The sequence below is a fragment of the Crocuta crocuta genome, unplaced genomic scaffold (assembly GCF_008692635.1).
Source record: "Crocuta crocuta isolate KB4526 unplaced genomic scaffold, BGI_CrCroc_1.0 scaffold586, whole genome shotgun sequence".
NCBI lineage: Eukaryota > Metazoa > Chordata > Mammalia > Carnivora > Hyaenidae > Crocuta > Crocuta crocuta.
In genome coordinates, this window is record NW_027532407.1 from 2,966,541 (window position 1) to 2,980,422 (window position 13,882).

Below are 13,882 nucleotides of genomic sequence, written 5' to 3' on the forward strand. Positions count from 1 at the left end.
TTTTTTTTCTCATGTCTCCTCCCCCATAGAATCACCTGACAGGACAGGTCACACTGAAATTCAGAAATGTCTTACCACTTCCTTTTTATAAGCATTTTTCTCCCCTTTCTTCTCTAGCTGGCTCTTAAGCTCTGGGCTACTTAAACCTGCCTGATTTCAGATAACAAGCAAGGTCAGCCTGCTACCTTTACTACTTGCTCTGACCCCACTTGCAAATGCAAAGCCCAGGTGCCTGGCTACTTACAGCAAAGACAAACAAATGATTAGTTTTTAGTGAAGTAGCCAAGGGAGAAGGTGGAAATCCACCTGAAACAAACTTAAAAGGGATTTCCATGGGAAAGCCCTGCCCCAGCCGCAACCTAACCTCTCTTAAGTGTCTCTCAACAATGATCTTATTGGAGCAAACAAAACAAAATGGTCTCTTTAAGGGGGAGGGCCCAAAAAGAAAGGCCACTATATTATTTACTCACTTTTATTTATAGAACATCTACATGTTAGGGATCTCTTTAACCCAATTAAAGATTTCAATTATTTAGACGTTTCCTACAAAGAGCACTGTGGATTACACAGACAGCTGCCGTAGCTAAACGGGTAGCTGAATTCCTTCATACAGACCAGATTTATTTTTTGAATGCACGTTTTTTAACATTAGCAAGAGATTTTTTTTTTTAAAAGAAAGCTGTATTCTATGTCTAAACCCTGGATGTTTGTCTTGAGGGCAAATTCCCATTTTTCAAAAGTAAGTGCTCATGCCTCACAGAGGCTGTGAAGGTTGTGTAGTGCCCTGAGTAATGTTAACTAAACATGAAGTATAATCTCCACGTTGCCCCAGACTGTGTGTGACTCCAGCAGTCGGCTACTGGGGAATGAGGCTATACGGCGGTGCTTTAGTCTGACAGTGAGTTGACAGTGCTTGATCATTCTACATGCTTCTGTAGTTGTGAGGGGCTTAGAACCCCACCCTGGTCACTCACTCTGGTTGGGGAGCTGCCCTTATACATCTTTTGCTTCTTTGATTTCTCCTTTAGAAAGTTCCTGCTTCCAACAGCAAATGTTAAACCAAGCTGTTTCTAGTCTATCTACTTGATTAGCCAGTGGTGTGGCAACTTCTTGGTCAGAACCACACAGAGGCCATCTCAAAGAAGATGGTGAGCAGAGTAATGGGACGAGATGATGGAGATTCGGTCCATTCGAGAAGTGGCTCACCTCCAAAGAACTATCAGCCCTCTAGTGACTTTCAAGGAACACTGGGAGAGTGAATCAGACCCTGTTTGCTCCATTTTATAATTACTTCCAAGTAATAGATTGGAGAGGGGTTTCAAGAAGCAACTAAATTCTTTTGGGACACCAAAGAAACCCCTATGCATCCCTGTCACAGTACCACTCACACTACAAAGCAGCCAGCTGCTGGTGGTTCCTAGTTTGGTGGGAATAATCACCATTCGGAGCCCTGCAGTATGATTCTCTAGATAATGTCCTGATGGTTTGAGGATGAAAAAATGTGAAATGTGGATCTCCCTAATCTAGTTCTATGTCCAGGTTGTATGATGAATGGAATGAAGATGATCCAGTAGGAACATGTCATAAAGGGAAACAGAGATTCCTATCATTTACCGGGGAGAAGGAAAGCAGCAGCATCCTGGGTGGGCTGGTGCCTGGTTACCGGAGATCTGAGGGATCTATAAGAAAGAGCAAGATACGCTGGTGCATTGGTTCAACAGGCATTTGAGTGCCTGTTCGTAGGCACTGGTGATTCAGAAATGAATATGACACGATCACCGCTCTCAAGGAGTACATAGTTTAGAAGGGGAGAGAACCATGTAAGTAAATAAAAGCCATCTGTTAGAAAAAGGGATGAAAGGGCTGTGAAACACTGAGGCAGATGAGGATGTGAGCAGAGCGGCTGCATGAAGACAGTGAAACACACATGGTTCTGACTGGCAGTCAGAAGGATTTAGGACTCCAGACAACATCTAGATTCTAGAAGATGAAAGCCATTGAATTGGGCCCCTTAACCACCGGGTTGAAGGAGACTTCTTCTCTAGCACTAGCTCCGCGTGGGCGCCACCTCGGCCGCCCACCAGCACCTCACCCACATCCTGGATGACTCTCTCCATCTTTAATCTCTTTATCTGCCTCCAGGGGCATATATCTACCCAGATACGGGCAGTTGTTCAGATCTTACACAAGGCTTTTTCAGAGGGCAGGATTTTATCACTGTCGGTGTTTAGCATTGCTTGTGCATCATAAGAAGCATAAAACAGACTTTCAGTTTTATTATTATTTTTCTGTTCTCTACAGACCATGCACTTCTGATGGCCGACACCCAGAGAGGACCTGTCCCTCCCTCCACAAGACGCTACTGCCACGTCTGCCACTTCTTCCCTGGCCCATCCTTTGCCTTCTCTCCACCCCTACTGCCCTCCTCGACTCGCCCCCACCCCTGGGCGGCTCAGAAACCCATAGTCTCAGTCCCTAATTCCGCATCAGCTGCTATTCTGCTGCCACTGGGTGCTGTTGAAGAAAAGTCACAGAAGCACAGGCTGAGAAGACTATGAATTCAAGCTGCTTGCCTTCCAATTACTTCTCAGAAATACTTTTACTCAATTTCATTAGTTTCTGAGAGCAGGCATTCCCAACCCGCGGTCCCCTGACCTCTAAAATTATACACATAATTTTGTATGCACGTTCTTTTTTTTTCTGGGTTCATCATACTATTCATTGTAATATTAAAGAGATCACAGGGGGTGTCTGGGTGGCCCAGTGGGTTAGGCGTCTGGGTGGCCCAGTGGGTTAGGTGTCTGACTTCAGCGCAGGTCATGATTTCGGGATTCGCGAGTTCGAGCCCCATGTCAGGCTGTCTGCTGTGGGCTTGGAGCCTGCTTCAGATCCTCTGCCCCCTCTCTCTCTGCTCCTCCCGTTTGCGTACTTTCAAAAATAAACATTAGAAAATAAGAAACCAGACTCCAAAAGTTAGGCATTTATTCCAAACTCTCTCCCCTTGCCTCAATCTCCCACTCCAGCCTCCTACATCCTTTCCCACCCCTTATTTACTGAGATGATCCAAGTTATCCGGCCTGAGCTTCCTCATCTAGACTTCTCTGCTCTTATAAGATCCACCTTTTCCTCCTCGTTCCATCTTTAAAGGAAGAAGTGTTCTTCCGTCTTCTCAAGGTCAATAGTTCCTCATTTTAATCGTAATCTTCTAACTTCTGCTTACTTAAATACCTTGCTCCATCAATGACTGCACATTTTTCTGGCATCTTTAATCTCTTATGCTCCCTTCACTTCCTTTCACACACCGTGGGGCTGGTACAGAGGGAAGAAGACCGCTGCGTCACTCCACTGCCATATTTGATGGGTAAGGAAGGAAAGTAAATAAGATGGGCACAATCCCTGCCTTCCTAGAATGTCCACTGTAGTTAAGGACACAGACAAGTGAAAAGGCAAGTGGTACCCAGAACCATGAGATGAAAAGCAAAGTGCTCATCGAAACACACAGCACTAATCCAGACTTGGGGTCTGGCGGGTGTGCAGAGAGCAGAGAGCATGGTTAAGAGTAAAGATGCAGGGCTACTTGTCTGTTGTCAACCCCCAGCTCTACAGCTGTATTAGTCATGTGACCTTGGACAGATTACTTCATTTCACTGGCCTCAGTTTCCTCATCTAGGAAATGGGCATAAGAATAGTGTGAGGGTTGGATTACATGGATAGGTATAGAGAACACAGTAGATAGAGTGTCTGGAGCATAATAAGTGCTACAGAAGTATTAGTCTTTTAATATTTGTAATGGTCTCTGGACTAGACTCTGCACATACATTATTTCATTTATTTCTCACAACAGCCCTATGAATTGGGTGGGTTTTTTTTTCCTTCAAAAAGACCTTTTTTAAGTTTTTTTTTTTTTAACATTTATTCATTTTTGAGAGACAGAGTGTGAGTGGAGGAAGGGCAGAGAGAGACGGAGACACAGAATCTGAAGCAGGCTTCAGGCTCTAAGCTGTCAGCACAGAGCCTGATGCATGGCTTAAACCCACAAACTGTGAGATCACGACCTGAGCCAAAGTCAGGCGCTTAAACAACTGAGCCACCCAGGGGTCCTTACTATAGTTTTCAATTCTTCACAACCTCTATGGAATTCTGCACTGCCATCTTTGCTGTGAGACCTTTCAGGACCTCCCCCTAAAGCGGATAGAGTATACGTCCCTCCTACCCAGGCTTATTTCATGTGACTTGCTTGGAACAGAACAGTGGAAAGGTAGCAGACAAGACACAGAGGTCTTGAATATACGTCCATGATCTGACATGGTCCCCTTCATGTCTGACATTTACCATGAAGGAAACACATCCTTGTTTAAGGCGAATGAGGAGATGCTTGAGACCAACCTGAATCCAACCTACAATGCAGGCCAAATCTAGCTGGCCCACATTCTGATGCAGAGCCACCCCAGCTGACCCATGAACCTAGGTGTGTTGTAAACAGGTGAGATTCTGGAGTTGTTCACTAAGGATTGTCACAGAGACACGTGACGAGTAGTGCCCCCTCCCCAACCCTCCAGAGCAACTATTCACAACTCTGCTGCTACCAGAATTACCAATCATCCTTACTCTGCTCTGTTTTCTACAGAGTTAACACCTCCTAGCATGCAATATTTTAACATTAAGCTTATTGTCTCCTCCCAAACCTAAGCTCAACTTTGGGCAGATGTTTATTGGATTTCTTCTCAGCCTTACGCCTGGCTCTTAGAGCAGTACTGCTGCTCAGTTAGGAAATGGGACGAATGGGTGAAAGCTTATTGTCGCTTTGCTTGATAGCAAAAATATAAAGGAAGCAGCAGAGTGAATGTATAAATTGTGGTTCCATATATCATCTAGCAGTTATAATGAGTGAACTAGAACTAGATCGCCTAAGCAAGAATAAATCTTAGAAACACAGAAAAGCAAACATTGCAGAATAATACTAATATTTGCATGAATTTTAACTATTATAGTGTGGTTGGTGTGTGTGTGTGTGTGTTTGTGTGTGTGTGTGTGTGTGTATTTATGATAAAAATATGTCTAAGCAATGATAAATATCAATTTAGGAACATAGTTACCTCTGGCAAGTTAAGGAGGGAGAGGGATCAGGAGGGTAGACAGGAGAATTCAACTATGTCTGTAGCAAAATGTTCAGATTTGGGAAAAAAAAAAAGTATTGGATACATGAGTGTTGGCTGTAATATTCTCTTTCATAATGTTTTAAATATTTTTCATTTAAGTTTAAAAAATTTTAATTTCATGATTAATAATACATTCATAAAGCTTAAATTTTAAAAAGATGCACTAAGATATATGGTAAACATTTTGTCTTCTATCTCTGGCCCCTGGAAACTCATTTCCTCTTCAAGTTTTAAATAAATGGCTTTGTTTAGATATGACTGAAATTAAAATTCACCTCTTAAAATTGAAATTCAGTGGTTTTTAGTATGCTAACAGAGCTGGGCAACCCCCCAACCACTAATTTCCTTTTTGTCTCTATAGTTTGCTTGTTCTGGACATTTTGTATAAATGGAATCATACAGTACGTGGTCTTCAATGACGTCTTTTACTTTGCAGCATGTTTTCAAGGCTCATCTATGTTGTAACATGAACCATGTATCAGTACTTCATTCCTTTTTTTAATGTTTATTTATTTTGAGTGAGTGAGTGAAACAGAGAAAGAGAAAACTCACAAATCATGAGACCATGACCTGAGCCGAAATACAGAATCAGAGGCTTAACCTACTGAGCCACCCAAGTCCCCCAGTATTTCATTCCTTTCTATAGATATTCCAGTGCACAGATATACCACATATTATTTATGCGTTCATTAGCTGATAAGACATTTGAGTTGTTTCCACTTTTTGGAAATATGAATAATGTTGCTATGAACATCTGTGTACATGTTTTTGTTTATGGATATATCTTTGCTTTAATATTTTAATCCATACAGTTGACCCTTGAACACCATGGGGTTAGGAACATAGACCCACACACACACACACAGCTGAAAATCCATATGTAAATTTTGATTACCCCAAAACTTAATTACTAATAGCCTACTATTGGCCAACTGCTAAGCCTTACTGATAACATAATCTGCTAGTTAATACGTATTTTGTATGTTATGTGTATCATATACTGTATTCTTATAATAAGGTAAGCTAGAGAAAAGAAAGTGTTATGAAGGAAATCATGAGGAAGGGAAAAGACATTTACAGCACAGTACTATATTTTTAAAAATCCACGCACAAGTAGAGCCATGCAGTTCAAACCTATGTTGCTCAACGGTCAACCACATATGGTTCTAGAAGTCAAATATTACCTGGGGGCTGATGAAGAAACACCTGTCTTCTGACACACTCCTTCTTTACCTCCGATTTCCATTCCCCAGAAACAATTATTTTCAACAGTCTGAGCTATTTCTTCCACTACTCCATATTTCTTTTATAGTTTTTTTAAAATTCATCTTAAGTTTTATTTATTTTGAGAGAAAGAGAGAGAGAGCACGCATATGGGCAGGGGGCAGAGAGAGAGGAGAAAGAGAGAGAATCCCAAGCAGGCTCCACACTATCAGCACAGAGATCAATGCAGGGTTCGAACCTACTACTCCATATTTCTAAGATGCTATGCTTATGCTGGGTCCGGATGTCCAGGTTCAGTTTTTGTTTGTTTGTTTTTATGTCTTACATGGTAGATAGAGATTTGACCCTCTTCCCGCAGTGGGTACATACTAGCTACCCGCCCTCCCCATCCTCTAAAAGAGCCGTAACACCTGTTCAGTGAAATCAACATTACATCTTGACAATGACTACATAAATATTCACAGCTGTGTTATGTAGAGCACAATCTTTACATCTCTCTTTTATACCTTTTTTTTTCATTTGCTAGGTTTCTAAGTGTGTATTACTAATTCTTCACCAAACTCTCCAGCAGAGCTAAAGTACAATTTAACAAATCAGGAGATGAATCTGTTTCTCTTTTATTTCCTTCTTGGAGAGGTCATTCCTGGGGTCCTTTGTCCTGTTTGGTCCCACTTCCCAGCTGCTACCCAGAAGCTTCTCTTTGTCATCATCCTGGGATTCCCCTTCTTTCCCCTCTGGGTTGGAACTCCTGTTTTGGCATCACATGCCTTCCATTTTCCTCATCTACTTCCTTGATTTATCAAGTACATCTTCTAGTAGATTCCTGAGAAAGACAGCATGGGACATAAATTTCTTGAGACAGTTTATAGCTGGAAATGCGTAGAGTCTAGCCTCATTCTTGGAAGTCCACACTCGAAATCATTTTTTCTCAAAATTTGGAAGGAATTGTTTTAGGATCTGATAGCATCCTGATTTATGATCCCTGACAGGTCATTTTATTTTTCTTTCTGGAAATACTTAGGATTTCTATTTTATGCCTGGCATTCTGAAATTTTATGATATGCCTTAGGGTGGATATGTTTTCATCCACTGTGTGCTAGGGATTCTGTGAACACTTAATCTGGAAATTCAAATATTCTCTCTCTCTCTCTGTCATTTCCTTTTCTCTGTTTTCTGTGTTCTCTTTTATTGGGATTGGATTTATTTGGTTATTGGGCTACCTGGCTTGACCCTCTAATTTTATCTTTTTTCCTTCTATTTTCTCTCTCTTGCCCCCCTCCCCTTTTTCATTAGTGTTTATTTTTGAAGGAGAGAGTCAGAGCATGAGTGGGGGAGGGGCAGAGAGAGAGGGACACACAGAATCCAAAACAGGTTCCAGGCTCTGAGTGGTCAGCACAGAGACTGATGCAGGCTTTGTCATGCAAGATCATGACCTGAGCTGAAGTCAGATGCTTAACTGACTGAGCCACACAGGAACCCCTGTCTCTTGGCCTTTCTATTTCTACTGTCACGGAAGTATGTCAACTTTTTCTTCAAGATTACCATTGAACATGTCTTTTTCTTCTTGTTGTGTTTAATATCCAAAGGCTTGTTCTTTCTCTGAATCTTCCTTTTTAACATATAGTGAAGTGGGGGTCAGCATGGAGTGAGGACTGTCGTACTGCCCCTTGTACACCCTGTCTACCAATCCTCTTATTTTCCAGCTCCGTCTTGTACAACAACTTTCAAAAGTATGTGGTGCCTCAGAGTTCTGAGCTCTGCTGAGTCCACGGTGTGACTTGACCTGCTTCTTCTTGGCATCTCTCATTACAGGCTTGGGGTCCAGCTCTCTTGTGTGGGCTGGAGCACTTTCTACAATCCATCTATTTTATGACCTCCAACATTCTGCTCACATGTTTTATCAACGATTAACTCATTTGATTTTGGGCTCTCCTATTAGACTGGGAAGCCCATGAGACCAAGGGCTGTTCATGTTTTGTTAGCGTCTAAACACTCTATCTGACATTTCAACAGTATTTGTTGAAAGAAAAATGAACGAAGAGGACTCCGCTGACTGGAAGGAGGCAGTAGAAGGGAAAGGCAGAAATGTACTTTGGCCACAAGGGAATGTAGTGTGCAAAAGACCAGAAGTGAGAGAAAGTGAGGCCCATCTAGAACCTGGGAGGAGCTAAGTACTCTTGCTGTGAAGAGTGCAAGGGGGTAGGAAATAGGGGGCAGGGTGTACAGGAAAGGAAAAGTCTGGGGAATCCACCAGAGACCAGGTCATGGTGGGTCTTTTGTGCTGTGTTAGGGAGTTTGGTCTTTACCCTGAAAGGAATGGGGGATTATTTTAAAGTCTGTACTAGTTTCCCAGGGTAGGTGTAATAAAGTACCACAAACTGGGTGGTTTACAAGAATAGATATTTGTCATCTCATAGTTCTGGAGTCTAAAAGTCTGAAACCAAGGCGCCAGGAGGGTTGGGTCCTTCTGTGGGCTGCGAGGGACAATCTGTCCCATGGCTCTTCCAGTTTCTGGTGGTTTGCTGGCACTGTTTTTCTTACAGAGGCATCACCCAGATTTTTGTGGTGCCAAATTTCCCCTTTTTATAAGGAGACCATCATATTGGATTAAAACCTACCCTTCTGACCTCATCTACTGTCATCTTCTGCAAAAACCATGTATCTAAATAAGGTCACATTCATCGGCACTGGGGGTTAGGACTTCAACGGCTTTTGGGGAGGACACAATTCTAAAGTGTCTTAACAGAAAGTGACACAATCAGCCCCAAATCGTAGAAAAACCTCCCCACCTCCAACGAGAAAGAGTGGGGGTGTGGAGAGGATAAAGACCAGACCATTCCAAAGACCTCTGCTTCAGCTTGGTGAAAGGCGAGGGTAACACAGTGGTAGGACACAGATGGGTGGGCAGACGCAAGGGATGCTTGGGAACGTGGTAAACAGAAAGGACAAGAAGGAACTGATGGAATACAGAGGAAGAAAAAGACTGGACAGAAGAAAACAACAGTCAAGGAAGACCCCATCTCTCACCTCCCACACGATCTTTACTATGCTCCTCATCTCATCCCTCTTCTGAAACTGAGCTAAAGGACTTTACTTAGTGGTAATGTGTGAAGTGTTGATGTCTGGTCTTTAAGTGACATTTGATGCTGTTAACCACCTTCTCCATCAACAATTACTTATACATAATTGCAAAAGGAGCAGTTCTATTTTGAAATCCTGCTATCATCACAAATATCTGAAACTCAATTCATTCTTCCTCTGACAAATAAGCTACTGGGCACCGCATCCCTTACTTCCTTAGTTCAGCCAGGAGTGCATCACTGACCCAGGATGGTCCGGAGTACTTTTTGACTCCTAGTCTTTCCCCCTCACATGTAGTATTTTTCCCTGATAGTCTTTCCCAATTTTGTGCTTTCTATGCCACTTCTACTTTATACCCTTACTACTTATACCTTCTTCTACTTTATACCTTTACTACTATGTCCCTGCGCTTCGGGTCAGCTTCTTGATTCACTACTTCCTACCTCACTGACCCTGCTACATCCTGCACATCACCACCATACTCCTCTTCATCAAGCTACACCTTCATCCCCTCATTTTCCTGTTCATTAATCATCTGAGATTACCAATCACTTCTAGGATAATGTCTAAATGCTGCTTCAATCCATCTTTCAAGCCTCATTCTAACAGCACAAGCCCTCTGGTGCTCTCAAGCTGGTCTGTTAACCGTCTGACAGAACTGGCACCTTACTCATTGCCTATCAGATTTCCATGCGCTCTCCCTGCCTGCTCTTTCACTCCCCATTTCTATAACTCTGAATCACTCTCCTAGTCCCAAGAACAAGACTGGCTACATAATCTGTGGGCTCCAGTGCAAAATGAAAACATGGGGCTCCATGTTCAAAATGATTAAGAATTTTTAGACACTGACAACAGAGCATTAAGCCATGCGTGGAGCCCTTCTGAGCAGAGGGCCATGTGTGACATGGGGCACATGTCCGCAAAGCAGACCCTGCTTAAGAATCCTTCCTTGACCACCAATTTACTTTTTATTCTCTTGATAACACCTCTAGGACTTGTCTGTAAGTCATTCTTGACATGCAACCTTTCTTGGTCCGTTAATCTCTACATCTATATTGTCCATTAATCTCCATGTCTGTCTGTAGGTGTGTATGTGTTTGTAACATCTTTATTCATTCATCAAGCTCTTATGAGAAACATACTGTGTGCCAGGCTCCTTAGAAAACAATACCAAAAGACTCATCTCATACGCTCAAGGATTTCACAATCTGGAAGGTTACTAAATATCTCAACAATTATAATGCCCTTTGATAAACACTGTGAGAGAGAGATGCCCAAGGTACCGGTGACATCAGGGTGGGGCTGCAGGCAGGAAGGCATTTCGGAAGATGTGTAGCTGGGCCTCCAAAAGTCTACAGAAGCTGGCCAGGCAAAGCAGGGGAAAGAGAGTGATAAAGGGCGTTTCAGACAGACGGCCCAGCGTATACAAACAGTGTGGGAATGTTACATGCCTCATCCGACAGAAATGTCAGCTTCTGGAGTACAGGAATTGCACTCTCTCCTAGCACCTAATCCAATTCATTGCTCAAAGTACAAATTCAATAAATATTTGATGAGCTGAGAAGGTAAAGTGATTCCATAAACAATGTAGGATTGAAAAGGTAAACTAAAGAACAAAAGTAGAAATTTTAAATACATATCTAAAATTTACAAAGCAGGAGAGGTCTTCCAGAGAATTTATATACGCAGCTGCCATATAAAGACTGATTTTTACATCTGTTTAGTGCTAATTTTACTACCCCTTTCTGATAACACTGCAACAAAAGCTAATTATAGCTATTATTGCCAGGTAGAGTATAAACGGAAGAGGGCTGTTCATAGCTGCGAATTTTATTTTCATAAAATGTCAAGTGCATAAAAATGTTAGCCCTGCAATATTTTTAAGTATTAAAATGTTAAATCTAGCAAATGATGCAGGCTATGACCATCTCAAAAGTAGAGAATTTGCATAACTTGAGTTTATAACAACTCCATAGATATTCACTGGCATTTTACAACCCATTTGCACTAACAGAGCCATTAAAACAGATGCAGGTTGAAGTGAATATAGGCCACTTACCTTCAGCTTTCCATGCTGGAAATACAATATTTCCTCAACTTTTGTGAACAGATATGCCGCTGTTGCTGAGACAATATCTGAGATCCTTCCACCCGCCAACAATACAAATACATGGGCAGAGATTTTAAAATAAGCACATAGAAAACAATACAAGAAAAAGGGTGTGTACATCGTCTTAAAATGCAAAGCCATGAGCCTTTTAACAATGTAAAGCTAAAAATAAAAATGAAAAAGCTATTAAGAAATATATTTGAGGAGCATGAAATACAGGAAAAGCCAAAGACCTGAAATGAGAAATCTTAGAGATAGGGGTGCCTGGGCGGTTCGGTTGGTTGAGCATCTGACTTCAGCTCAGGTCATGATCTCACTGTCGGTGAGTTTGAGCCCCACACTGGGCTCTGTGCTGATAGCTCAGAGCCTGGAGCCTGCTTCAGATTCTATGTTTCCCTCTCTCCCTCTCCACTTGCCCTGCTCATGCTCTCTCTCTCTCTCAAAAATAAATAAAACATTAAAACATATATTAAAAAAAAAGAAATCTTAGAGATAAATCCCAATGCCAGCATATATAACAGATCTTGGGTAAGGACTTTCCCCTTTACTCAGCTGAACTTATATAGAAATTAGAGACACCACCACCTATATCACAGGGTTAATCTGAAGAATAAAGGAGATTATTCCTAAAACAGCTAACACAGCGCACAGTGGTCCTAGCTACTGCCAAATTTTAATTGAATCTGAGTTTGTAATTTGTGGTCTCTATAAAATACCTAAAGATTTCATTACTTCAAGTCCGATGCATTTATTCATTCAATCTTTATTAAAATCCAACTGGAATTTATTTTGCACTTACTAGTGCCCTGTGCTGAGGGCCTTAACACATCACCTTTAATACTTCCAGCAACCCCATGATACAAGTGGCACCTATTTCCATTTTAAGGCAAGGAAACTGAGGCCCAGATGAAAAGTTTTTGTTTTTTACTGTGTATCTGCAGCTGCAACATGAAAATACTTCTGGCCAAGTTCTCCATTCCTTAAATAGGAATATGAATCAGCTGCTAATTCTTTGCATAGTCGGCCAAAACATAGTATACCTTCAGTCAATTCATATGACACAGCTTCCTTATTTCAATCACTCCTTTATTAAATCAGCATTTACTGTGTTTTGTGAAGAATTTATTGTGTATGAGACACAAAACAAAGGTGCAGAGAATCAGAGGAAACACATCCAATAGAGTAAAACAATGAAATAGGTTAGATTAGCTTAATCTAATCTAATCTCTGGACTTTTTGTGGGGCTCAAAAAGTCCAGAGAAATGGAATAGAGTGGGCAGTGACCGGAAGTAAGGAGAAAGGTTAGGAGGCCATGGCTACTAGGAGGGTATCAGGCAAGAAGTGTCAGCCTGGGATGGTGGCAATGAGCAACAGAAGCAAGAGACACACACAAGACTATTTCTGAGGCTATGTGTAGAGGACAAATGAGAGGAATGAATCAAGGATGACTTTGAGGTCAACCAGCTAAGGAAGTCAGGGGAGAGTGATGATGTCCTGGGTAGCTACGTGACATTTTAGGGAGACAAGAAGGAAATCCATTGGATCACACTGACATTAAGGCAACACTGAAAATGCTCAGGAGAGTTCGCTGGTACAAAATGCAAGCCATGTTACTGGAGCTGTGGGGGGGGGAGCTAGTTCAAGGCAGAAGACACAGATTTGAGCCTCATCAACATGGAGATCATTAAAACCATGAAACAGGGTCAAGTCTCAAGGAGGAAGCACGTAGAAGCAATTCACAGAAGTTCAAGGACTGATATCTAACATCAAGAGAGGGAGAAAGAAGAAAGGCCAATTTGATAAATTTTAGGCATGTAATGGAATATACTTAAGAATATTATATTAGATTTCAGCTTATTTTAGATTGTATTAGATAATAAAGGACTATATTTTATTTTTGTTTTTCTGTCCCAGTAAGGTTAAGTATCAATAAAGGAAAGTATCAGTAATGTGCACTACTTTAAATTCTGTCCATTTTGAGAAGCATCCTATTCAGGGAAAGGAAATGGCTCAAAATGAACTCTCTTGGACCAAACAAGAATATTAATAATCCATTTCCATTTCCAATAATGTGTAAGATCTGCTTCCATTGGCGAGACACCAGAAGTGCCCAGAGAACCTCAAAACTTGTTTCTGCCTGTAATGATCACAACATTCAAGTTCATTCACTGTTTTGCTCATTCATCCTACTTTTTGCAGGACATTGAGCATACAGCAGTGGATTAAACAGACACATTCTCTGTTCCCATAGAGTTCATAGCCTAACTCCTGACAATTTGCAGCCTGCCTTTTTGCATCCAATCCAAAG

General features: G+C 41.6%; 1 protein-coding gene across 1 annotated transcript in view; it reads right to left on the reverse strand.

The window, feature by feature from the left end:
• The window catches only part of LCP1 (lymphocyte cytosolic protein 1), an 84,905-nt gene that overhangs the window by 55,935 nt on the left and 15,088 nt on the right, over positions 1-13,882 (reverse strand). The gene's annotated exons all lie outside the window — the stretch shown is intronic.